The sequence below is a fragment of the Rhinatrema bivittatum genome, chromosome 1 (assembly GCF_901001135.1).
Source record: "Rhinatrema bivittatum chromosome 1, aRhiBiv1.1, whole genome shotgun sequence".
In the NCBI taxonomy this organism is placed as follows: domain Eukaryota; kingdom Metazoa; phylum Chordata; class Amphibia; order Gymnophiona; family Rhinatrematidae; genus Rhinatrema; species Rhinatrema bivittatum.
This window is the reverse complement of record NC_042615.1, coordinates 80,420,978-80,433,470: the sequence shown is the minus strand read 5'-3', so window position 1 is coordinate 80,433,470 and position 12,493 is coordinate 80,420,978. Positions and strand designations below refer to the sequence as shown.

The 12,493-nt window shown below is 38.9% G+C and overlaps 1 protein-coding gene across 4 annotated transcripts in view; it reads left to right on the top strand.

Annotated features, from left to right (window-relative positions):
• The window catches only part of TMEM192 (transmembrane protein 192), a 126,907-nt gene that overhangs the window by 89,039 nt on the left and 25,375 nt on the right, over window positions 1-12,493 (top strand). The gene's annotated exons all lie outside the window — the stretch shown is intronic.

Below are 12,493 nucleotides of genomic sequence, written 5' to 3'. Positions count from 1 at the left end.
TTAATTGGTATTTGTCATTTTTAATGTTTAATTTAGTAATTTTACCACATTTCCAAATAAAATCAAGGCAGTTTACTAAACTAAATCATAAAATACAATAGAATTATCTGAACAGTATAAACAAATGATCATAAAGACTGTAGACATTATATAAACCTTAAAACAGCAACACATCACGAAATATTAAATAAAACATATCTAACTATACTAAAGATGAGTTGCTCCTCAATTTGCATTGCTGGTATGCAAATTGAGCTCCTCCCCTCTCCCCCTGTACTCTTCAGCTCCACCCCTCTCAGTATGGGAATTGTGCTTTGTCCCTCTCTTTCCCTGTACTCATAAGCTCCCCTATTAGCCAGCTTTGCCCTTCTCTTTCTGTATTGTCCAATCCACTTTCTACTACCATCTGTGGAAATTACTCTGCCCCTCTCTCTGGCTGTACTCTTCAGTCCCCTCACTCTGTGAATAGTTCAATCCACTCTCTACTACCATATAATGCATTCGAGCTCAGTGTGCCCACTCTACTACCACACATCTCAATTATGTACTTCTTGCATTTCACAGTATTTTCCCTCCCTTGAAAGGGCTTTTACTATTAGTAAATCAATAAAAAGCAATAAACCAGCAGTGAAATTCTTATCAAATTCACAGGAATTCAAATACATTTTATAGCATCTAGGAAGAGGCCTGATTATAGAGCAAAGATTTAACTACTTTACCAACATTTCCTACAATTAGATTTCTTTTGGATTTCTAAAGTCAGAGTTCCATAACCAAGGACCTTGATAGCTGAAGGCAAGCTGTCTTGTACCTTCTAATCTGATTTTGGTAGGACTTAGGAGTTCAAATAAATCTTGTTGCAATGAACACAGTAATTGAGTAGGACAATACGGAGATAAAAATCAGCCAAATATTTTTTGTGGGGAGAAGGGGTGCCTCTATGCAAGGCAGATTAAGCGAATAATCAACGAATCCTGTATGCTGTAGGGAGCCAATGAAACTCCACCAATTGAGGAGGAACGTGATCATACCTTTGATACCCAAACAGGATTTTAGCAGCTGTATTCTACAAAATTTGAAATCTGTGTACAGAAGTTCCTGGCAAGTCCACCAATAATACATTGCAGTAGTCTCATTGACTGAAAATAAGTGCATGAGTGATAGTTCATAAATCATGCATCTTTAGAAATGAATGAAGCTGCCTAACATACCATAAAAAATAAAATGAGGAGTGCATCAGAGATGTAATCTGTTCAATCATAATTAGTTCGCTGTCAACCTTGCCCCCGAAAATGTTTTTAAATGTTTATATAATAATGTTTTTTACCTTTTTAGTACCTTGCTTGTTTTTTTATTCATTGATGAGGCGAGTCCAAAAATGTAATAAATGAAATGTAAATAACTTTTGTTTAGTGAGAAGCTTACTTATAGTAACACCTAGTGTAGTCCTCTTTAGGAATAGTGCACCAGGACAGAAATTCTGGCTGAGAATTAGGGCTTGTGTCTACCTTCTGAGCACAGGGCGCTGTATGTCGGCGCTCTCCTGGTGTCAGCTGAAGGAAGATGTGCCATACCAATCCTGTACTATATGATTTATTAATTTAAGCAGTAATTGCTGATCATGCTATCAAATAGTGGTTAATATCTTAGGTAGAAGTAATTGTTTACTGTATCCAGGCTTGTCTTTAACAAAATCACAGCTTTTTATCTGTCCTTATGTATTATTTTGCATTCTATTTCTGAATACCATAAGCCAAATGGATATATTTGCATGATCATAAAAACATCTTATAGATTGCAGAATATTACTAATGCTGTTCCTTTAAAGAGTCACTTGCTCTTGGAGCCTGGTGATGGTTCTAGTAGCACTTCTGTGTTAAGGTCAGAGAGATTGTGATTGATATGAAGGATTGCTATGGACAGCACCTCCTGATATGGATTTGAATGTGTTCTCAGAGTTGCAGTATTGGTATGGATGCAGACAATTTGTAGTCATGATTTTCTTTCTTTATTTGATTGATTGACTTATTTTCTGCCTTTCAGCCACTTCAGAGCAGATTATATTCAGACTCTGTGGATATTTCTCTGTCCCCAGAAGGCTCACAATTTTAGGAACCTGATCCACTAAGGCTTTTCTCCCATTCTGTGTCTATGAGGAAAGATTGCTTAGGGAACGAGGCTCTGTTTGTACCTGAGGCAATGGAGAGTAAAGTGACTTGCCCAAGGTCTCAAGGAGCAGCAGTGGCATTTGAATCCATGGTTCAGAGCCCAGTGCTCTAGCCACTAGGCTACTCCTCCCCTGGGACCTGGTTTTATCAGAAGTGCAATATTGCATGACAAAATGCAAAATTGAGGCTTGCCCGATACTTTACAAAATTATCTGCTGTGGCAAATTAGGGTACAGAAGGAAGGGAGGAGACGACGGATATGACAGCAGCGGTTGGGTCCAGGTGGGAGGGAGGAGGATGTGGTAGCAGCGGATGGTTAGATGATATTTTGTCATGTCTACACTGTGTCACCATGGAGTTAAGTGACTTCATGAACCATGGAAAATTAAATTGTGAGCTTGCTTGCTTTGTAGTTTAAATAAGGAGCCAAATCCTGATTCTGCAAAGAGATAGAGAGGCATTTGAATGGAGTACTCCCGAAACAGAACAGAGTCTGTACCATAAGCCCTATGAGGGAAACAAGGCTTTAAATGCATATACCTTGGAGGAGAGGATAAAAATAATGTAGAAGAGGCAAATCTGTTTCCATGGAAAAGAAATTTTAGAACAAGAGTTTGTGAGAGAGGGGTTTGACACATGAGGAAGGATTTCACGGAAAGATTTGTGTAACAGCATCATAGTGATAGGGGCAAAAATAGTTATGTGTTGGTGAGAAACTGAGGGTAAAGTCAGAGATTGAGTAGGGTCTGGGATACTGAATTTGGTTGTGAAAATGGGCAGACTAGTGCAGGCTTTTTTGTTTTGTTTTGGAGAGGGTTGAGGGGGGAAGGATAGGGAAGATCTTTGAGACAATCTTAGGGCCATTTATGTCCTCATACCAAGGCATTGTGGGTTAGCTAAAACCTTGATCTTCCATGGTTAAAGGATGGCAATAAAAATGAAAAATTATGTACTCAAACAATAATAATAATTAAAAAAAAACAAACCCAACCCAAACTTTGGTAAGTCATTAACAAAAAGTTCATTTGATTACTGTTTATAGTTCTTACATATGCAAAAAATATTCAATAAATTTAAAGTTAGGTCATACGTCAGTACTCCTTTTGGGTTGTCAGGTCGCAGTTGGCTTTCTATGATGTTATCTCTGAAGTTCCCATTTTATTTTACTCCTTTTACCTGTTATGCCCCATTCATTGCTGAGATAAGGTGGTATTGGGAGATTTCACACACCTGCTGAGGTCCTATCATCCAACGTCAGTGGCAACTTCTTGGTTGCCACCAAGCATTCAGACCATAAAATCCTGTTTCTCATTTGGACTGTTAAACAATAATTCTTGCAATGAAGAAATCCAAGTGGACTTATCATTTGTATATGGAATAAATCTCTGTTAAGCCAGTCCTGGAGTAACCCCTAACATGCAAATCTGTCATGCATTTTCATTGTGGATAATCCTGAAAATCAGACTGGCTATGGGGTACTCCAAGAGTGGCTTGAGAAATATACTTGGCTAACTATAAAATAGCCAAGTATGTTTATTTATTCAGCAGCACTGCAGCCGTTAGCCGGATAATTTTATCTGGCTAACTTGCTTAGTCGGATAGCATCTGAATATTAGCCTCTATGTAAATTTCCTATGAAGAATGGACATGGAGTGGAGGAAGAGAGAGAGCATCTAGGGAAGCACACATATTAGTCAAGTTTTTATACCATTGTAGGAGGGTCAACAAGTAACTCGAGGTGAGGTTTTGATGGTGGTCTAGGGTTTGGGGGGCAGTTATACATGCACAGTCAATGGTATGAACAGCACAGTATTCATCAGTAAAGATTTGATGTGATTTGGCGAGAGGAAAGGTATGCACAAAGATGAGATTTGTACTTTGTACTCTCACCCTAGCTTGATAACAACTAGGTAGAGAATGCATCAAGCTAGGGTGAGAGTACAAAGTACAAATCTCATCTTTGTGTATATCTTTCCTCACTCCAAATCACATAAAATCTTCACTGTTTACTGTTATGTTCGTACCTCTGACTGTGCATGTAAAACTGCCCCCCCCAAACCCAGGCTACCACCAAAACCTCACCCCGAGTTATTAGTTGCCCCTCTTACAGTAGTATGTATAGTTTACTTATATGAGAGGGTTATAAAGAGTCTCACTCTCCATGACCAGCCTAAAACATGAAAATGCCTGTCTGCACTTCTCAGTTAAACAGCTGGCTAAGTGGCAGCCACTCAACATGGCCAAATATTCATATAGCACCACTTAGCTGGCTAAGTGGTGCTGAATATCGATCTCATAGTTTTCCATTTACATAAAATGTTTTTAGCCTTCAGAGCAATTGTTTTTTTGTTTAGTTTTTTTTGCTAGAAATCACTTGAAAAAAAACTCAATGTTGTGCGCTTAGACAAAAATCCTGAAATAGCTAGAAGGAGAAAATACTAAATATCCTAATCACCTTCTAGGAATAATTATCATAATATCCTATTATTCACTGAACTTCTGTTTGACTTTATACACGTTTTTTAATATTAGTTGGAAAAAAAGGACCATTATATATGAAACCACAAAAGAACAATAGCTTCAGTAGCTTACTACATTTTAATCATTGGTCCTTAATCACAGTCCTTTAATCTCATGCCTTTTTCAGCTATCCATGTCATAGATTCTCTGCTTAATTTTTTTATGCGAGTAAAAAGGAAGACTTAGTCCAAATCACAAAATTGCAAAACCACATATGGGGGGTCTATGCATCTCAAGAAGAAAATACCCACCAACAAATAATGCACATTATGATAAATGTGGAGACCTTCATATATAGACAAGCTTAAAATATCACTGAATGAGCTCAAAGTTGTAATCATGGGTCTTGCTGAAATACAGTCTTAACATTTAGAAAGTTTTATTTGCATCTAAAACCATTTATATTGAAAAAGTTACTTAACTGATTTATAAATCAGTACCAATTTAATACTGACACAGGCTCCTGTGTTTCGTAGATAATCTTCAAGGATGTTTGTAAGTTGGCGTGCTTCCACAGCATTATCTTAAGTCCAAACAAGCCAAAGATGTGTTCCCTGACACAGAACCGTATCTTGATTATTTCTGCTTCAGAGGGAAAACAAAAATACCTTCATTTAAATATCCAGTGCTCACAGCAGTGGCTTCACTCTCTATGCTGTCTTGGTTCTGGAAAAAGGAGACATGATCAGCAATATAAAACTGTGATACCAATCACATCGTGACTAAAACAACATTCTTATTTGTTTAGAGACCCATGGAACAATTGTTATTGACATTAAATAAGCTAATACCAATCAAGTTCTTCATTCAAACCACCAAATTTGACTGTTTTAAGAATAAAAATCCAGCATTGTTCATGTAAATTCAGCATTGCAGGGCATCAGTTCTCACATTTAAAGGTACATGCTCCAAAATTACCCATTCCATGTAAAAAAAAAATAATAATAATAAAAAATTTACAAGTTGTACAGTGTGACACATGAGCTTGCATTTTTCCAGTATTGATGCAGCTGTGATGTTCAGTAAAGCATGTTCTAATAGTTCTTTCAGTATGTCCAATATACATTAAGCTGCAGTGGTACATACCCTGTTTCCCCGAAAATAAGACATCCCCCGAAAAAAAGACCTAGTAGAGGTTTTGCTGAATTGCTAAATGTAAGACCTCCCCCGAAAGTAAGACCTAGCAAAGTTTTTATTTGTGAGCATGCCCGTCGCACAGAACACCAGAGCATGCAGCTGTGATTTTTTTACCCTGCAGGATTCACAGTTAGTTGTCATCACAAACCAGCATAACCAGACAACTATTCAGAATATGATAAATGTTCATTTTTTTGTTCAACAATATATGTGAATTCTTCTTCATGGAAAAATAAGACATCCCCTGAAAATAAGGCCTAGTGCATCTTTGGTAGCAAAAATTAATATAAGACAGTCTTATTTTTGGGGAAACACGGTAATCAGATAACATGAGAATTACAGTCAGTGTTCTATTTTAAAGATATCTTGATGCCTGTAACAGGATGAATCCATTCGCTACCCAGAAACGACTGAACAAAAAGTGCAACTTCCGCATGGATGATATCCCAACACACTTTGTTGATCACTGCTATCAATTCATGAAAGAAGATTCAATTTAACTATCGTATCTCTAAGATTGTGATAGTCCTTCTAAATGCCCTCCTCTCCGCGCCCCCCCCCCCCCCCCCCAATGAAAATGCTATTCAAGGTGGTTGAGAAAAAAACTTGATGGTATGACAAAACTCGCCAGTGCTTATTTGTAATAGTTCTTAATGTCTTACATCTGTTAGAGTATCTTAGCACACAAATTAAAGGTGAATTGCATTTTGTTTGTTGGTAAGATAAAAGTAGTTGACGATTTGCGCCCAGGGCAGGATGATATGCAGACTGGGCTGCTGAAATAGAATAGCCACGATTTAAAAATATAGTAGTTAATTCCTATGATTGATGATTATATTTATGAGCATCCATACAAATGTCTTAATCGTAAAAATAGACTTAATGGGTAAACCCATCTTAAACTTCCAAGGGTGAAAGCTTTCAAACCTTAAAAAATAATCACAGTCTGTAGACTTATGAAAAAAGTCATCTATACTCTCTTGCTGTTTAATAATCAAAACATCCAAAAAGTACAATTGATGACAATTGTGATGCATAGTAAATTGGAATCTAAAGAATTCAGCTGCTATACAAAAGCATATAGATCATTGGTTGAGGATGTCTAAATTAAAAATATATCGTCAATATAATGCCACCATAGTATAATGAAGTGAAACCAATCTGATGTATACAAATAATCATCTTCAAATTTGGAAAAATAAAAATTGGCAACATCTGATTCCATGGGCTGTATCCATGGCAAAATCATGAATTTGTTCATAAAAATAATTATGAAACACAATTTGTAAAAGTTACAAAATAAATGCAGTAGGTATTCTATATGGAGCAGGTTGTTGATCCAATATATTCTGTATAACTTTTGGAGTTCCCTGTGGTGGAATATTTGTACAGTGGAGAAGCTCCCAAACCTGTCCTGGAGGACCCCTAGCCAGACAGGTTTTCAAGATATCCACAGTGAATTTGTATGAGATACATTTGCATGCAGTGGAGGTAATGCATGCAGATCTTCTTCATGCATATTCATTGCGGATATCCTGAAAACCCTGACTGGCTGGAGTCCTCTAGACAGGGTTGAGATCCACTGGTGTAGAGGGTTTCCACACCTAATGAAATGAATATAGCATCAGTAGTTAATTCTGGTAAATCCTGTAATAGCCTTAACATATGACACGTATCCTGAACATATGGTTTTACTTCAACAATCGATGATTTAAAAAATATTCAATAAAAACTGAAAGTGGTTCCAAAATGAACCCATGGCTTGAAACTATAAGACATACAGGACCTGTTTCTAAATTCTTATGGATTTTAGGCAAAGTATACAAAACCAGAGTACGTGGGTGGTCAACAACCAAAAATCAAGCTTCCTTATTCATCAAAAAACCCTGGTCAGAGCCTTGTGTAACAATGCCAGTAATTGCACACTCTAGACTGTGCGTAGGTATAGTAAAATAACTCACTGGATAGATGACAAAGAACTTTCAGTACATGTTGTTGGCAGGTTTGAATAACAATCACACCACAGTTGTCATTTACTAGCAACTCATTATTGTCAGCTAATTCTCTCGATGCAGCCCATTCAAAATGTTTAAGATTGAAAAATGGTACAGACTCTCTTGCTGTGTTTCTAACAAAGCTAAATCATGTAACACTAGGTCTCTGAAAGTTGCAATATGTAGGTCAACAGGACCAAATGCACCCACTTTGTTTTAGAATAAACTACTAAAATATCTATGCCAGATGATTCTGGTTTGGAAAAAATAATCGAATTTGCAATATGCAAAAAAATCTAAAAAGATCGTTACGACAAGTAGATGAATCATGAAGAGATGTCTGTACATAGGATAATCCCTTATTTAACATGGAGTATGACAGATTGATCACTAAGGATCTCAACATGACTGCTCCTATTATCTTGTTTGTAAGCCAATCTGTTTCTGCCCCCCCCCCCCCCCCCCCCCCCCCCGACAAAATGCCTCTATAAAAGTTTGTCTTGGTTCTCACACAGTACTTTCTTCATCACTGTTACCAGACTTATCAGAAGAACTGTCAAAGGTAACTCACTTCTTACTGACATTGGAAGGCATCTTATCTTTCAATAACTACGGTTATACCTTCCATTCTTATAACATCTCTCTTAAATGTGTTCATTTTACTTTGTTTAATGGGAGCTCTGAACTATGCTAATGAAAACTTGAAGTCTTGTAAAGCAGTGTCATACACATCAAAAGTAGAAGTAGCTTGAATTTTAATCTGAATCTCTTCAATATCTTTAAGAATTAGGTCAGATGCTGTTTTTGTATGTTCAATAATTAACATAATGACAAACAAACATTTATTCCAAATGGCAACTCATTTATTCACAAATCACAATCATCTTGAAAGATTTTTGGTTCTTTCAAAACTCGCAAATCACGAGGAATCATTTGCCTCTTGACACATTCCTTCCTTCCTTTTGGCTGCCAGTGGGTTGGGCTCCACCGATGGCCCTCAGAGCATCCTTCCCCCTTCAGCTGCTGGCTTGTTGGGTTCCGCTGGTGGCCCACTGGGCCTTCTCTCTTCTGTGGCTGCTCAGCTGGTGGCCTGCAGGGCCTTTTTTTTTTTTTCTTCAATGGCTGGTGGCTTGGACTCCATCTGTGGCTGCTGGGCCTCTTCTCTCTTTTTATCCTCACTGGCGTGTCATTTTCCTGCACCGCTATGAGGCTCTCCTTTTGGCCTGGGGATGGGAACCCCAAGGGCACGTTATCTTTAAGCGCCGCTGAGGGGCCTCTTCTTCAGCCCATGGTGGGTGGGATTCCCATGGGCATATAGACAGATCTGTAGGGAGGCAAGGTGAGATGGCTGCTAGAGGAGTGTTTTGGGGGGGCACTTTTTGCTGGTTCAGAATTTTGCTGCCTGAGGCAGTTGCCACACCCTACCTCAATATAAAACCACCCGCAACCCAGGTAGTTGTGAAGGAAAGCTCATGGTACCGATTCCTGGAAAAAGGAGGCCAGCTCCAGTTAACTTGGAAGCCCCAAAGAGCAGGAGGAATCTGCTGGAACAAAATAAGTTACTTGTTGGTGAAAAAGGAGGAAGAGAACCTCCAGCATTTGGCAATTACTTCCCAAAGATGTTCAGACTGTGTAGGATGAAGGATTACCTTGGATATTCCCATTAATGGCCCTCAACGTCATCCACAGACCCACCTCTTCCAAGCCTCTTATGAATCTATTTCCTCCTGTGTTGCACCATTTGTTTCTAAGGGAGCTTTTAACAACTTTGTAATCTATTTCCCTGATTTTTTTTTTTAATTACCATTCTCTTGCTGTAACCCTTTTGTCTCACACTGTTTGAAAGGAGTATGTTTATATTTTCACCCATTCTTTGAAATCGACATAAATATATAGATTTTTTTAAAGTATATCCCTGATAATCCCCCAAATCAGGTATTCCTCAGAGAATTGCCTATTATAGCTCTCTTTTTAAGATATTAATCTCTCTTTCTTTACCCTTTATGTCGAGCTGGTTCAAGGGTATTACGCACCCTAGGTAAACCTTCGGTCTAGTGCGCCACCAAAACTTACTAGTAGAAGCTCCAGTACAATATACCCTTCTTCTGTGGCATTGGTTCTGGTATAGCACCCCCTCTCAATCTCTTCCCTCATCCTATGCCCTGCATTCATGCTCTTCTCTCTCTTCTCCCCTTAACATCGCTTCTTCTCTCTCTCCCACTCAGTTCTCCACTCTTCACTCCAAACCATGCCTAGCATAGCAGCATCACCCCGGTCTTTGACTTCTTTCCTCGGTGCCAGCATTCTCTCTCCACCCACCTCTCACCCACTCGGCACTTCTTGCTTTCTGCACCCTGCCCATCTGCTCAGCATACTTTCTCTCACCACACCACCACCCGCTGAGTGCACAAACTCTTTCGCCACTCTGCCACTCCCATAGTGCCCTCTCTTTCTTCCTTTCCACACAATCCAGCGCTCTCCCTCCCCTCCTAATACGGCAACTCCAGGGCACATCCTCTATTCTTCAGCTGCTGGTGGGCACTTCTTGTTCTTTGGCTGCTGGTGGGATGAGCTTCACCGGTAACCTCTGGCCTTGCACTGGTGGGATTTTACTCCCCCCCCCCCCCCCTCCCCCAAATTCTGGTAGTCTTGGCGAATGCCTAATTTACCTAATGGAAAATCTGGTCCTGCCTTTATGCTTCTTTAATTGCAATAAACCACTTTAACAGTATAACAAACCTTCATAAATTCGTTACCTTCAGCACCCCAAAAATAACTCATACATATGATGTATCTGTATCCTTCACATATCCTAAAGACTTTATTCCTGAATCTATTTTTCCTATTAGAAACCACAGATGCTTCCTTTAAACTCACATTTACCCACCACACATCTAGGCTCCCAAAATTTCAGTCATATTAATATTAATATATATATATATATTTATTTTTTTTTTAATTCTAGCATACTTTTTCTCTCTACATATTTCCTTTACAAGTTCTATGACCTCTAAAATGTTCATCTGCCGCTTTCTTGCAAGCCCTTAAACTCCCCTTTATAGAAAACAGTGTCTTTTATTACATTAACCTGTCTGTCTGACATATGGTTTTCATCCTTACATCCTAGATGCATTCTCCGCAGTCTGCACCTGACAAATTCTAAAGCACACATTTTTGCTATAGCAGACACTTTTTTTTCTTATTAAACGCCTGCTTCAGTGCTTCCAGAGAATGCTTCAGCAGTACTTTAATCTGCCGAACATGCAGAGCAGCACATCCGTTCTAAATAATAATGAGGACGAGAAAAAGGTGTAACCTAACACAGGCCTCCTGCCACTGCAGCTTTTTTGATGTGGCTCTGTATCTCAGATAGTGATATGCTGCCTGCAATACAGCCCCTATACAGGAAAGCTTGCTGAAGGAAGGGGGAGTGGGTGGGAGGGGTAAGAACAAAAGGTTCAAATACTTAACAGCCTTCGTAAAGTACGGGGTGGTGTGGTTGACCATAGAAAAAAAATTCAAGGACAAGAGGTCATAAAATTAAGTAGGAGGGAGGGAAGCTCAGAGGAAATGTTACTTGACCAATAGGGTTATAGATGCCTGGAATAATCTACTAGCAGAGATGGTGGAGGCCAATATGGTGACAGAATTTAAGCAAGCTCAGGATAGATCATAGAGGGCAGTGGTAGAAACAGGATTGAGATGCTGGGTAATGAATATGGGTGTGGGTAGGAACCCTGAGTGTAGGATTAAATGGTCAATTTTCTCAATGGAAAAGGGTAAACAGTGGAGTGCCTCAGGGATCTGTACTTGGACCGGTGCTTTTCAATATACTTTTAAATGATCTGGAAAGGAATACGACAAGTAAGGTTATCAAATTTGCAGATGATACAAAATTATTCAGAGTAGTTAGATCACAAGCGGATTGTGATTCATCGCAGAGGACCTTGCAAGACTGGAATATTGGGCATCCAAATGGCAGATGAAATTTAATGTGGACAAGTGCAAGGTGTTGCACATAGGGAAAAATAACCCTTGCTGTAGTTACACGATGTTAGGTTCCATATTAGGAGCTACCACCCAGGAAAAAGATCTAGGCATCATAGTGGATAATGCATTGAAATCGTTGGCTCAGTGTGCTGCAGCAGTAAAAAAAAAAAAAAGCAATCAGAATGTTAAGAATTATTAGGAAGGGAATGGTTAATAAAACGGAAAATGTCATAATGCCTTTGTATTGCTCCATGGTGAGACTGCACCTTGAATAGTGTGTACAGTTCTGGTCGCTGCATCTCAAAAAAGATATAGTTGCGATGGAGAAGGGCGATCAAAATGATAAAGGGTATGGAACAGCTCCCCTATGAGGAAAGGCTGAAGAGGTTAGGGCTGTTCAGCTTGGAGAAAAGACGGCTGAGGGGGGATATGATAGAGGTGTTTAAAATCAAGATAGGTCTAGAATGGGTAGATAATAGGACTAGGGGGGCATTCCATGAAGTTAGCAAGTAGCACATTTAAAACTAATCGGAGAAATTCTTTTTCACTCAACGCACAATAAAGCTCTGGAATTTGTTGCCAGAGGATGTGGTTAGTATAGCTGGGTTTAAAAAAGGTTTGGTTAAGTTCTTGGAGGAGAAGTCTATTAACTGCTATTAATCAAGTTTACTTAGGGAATAGCCA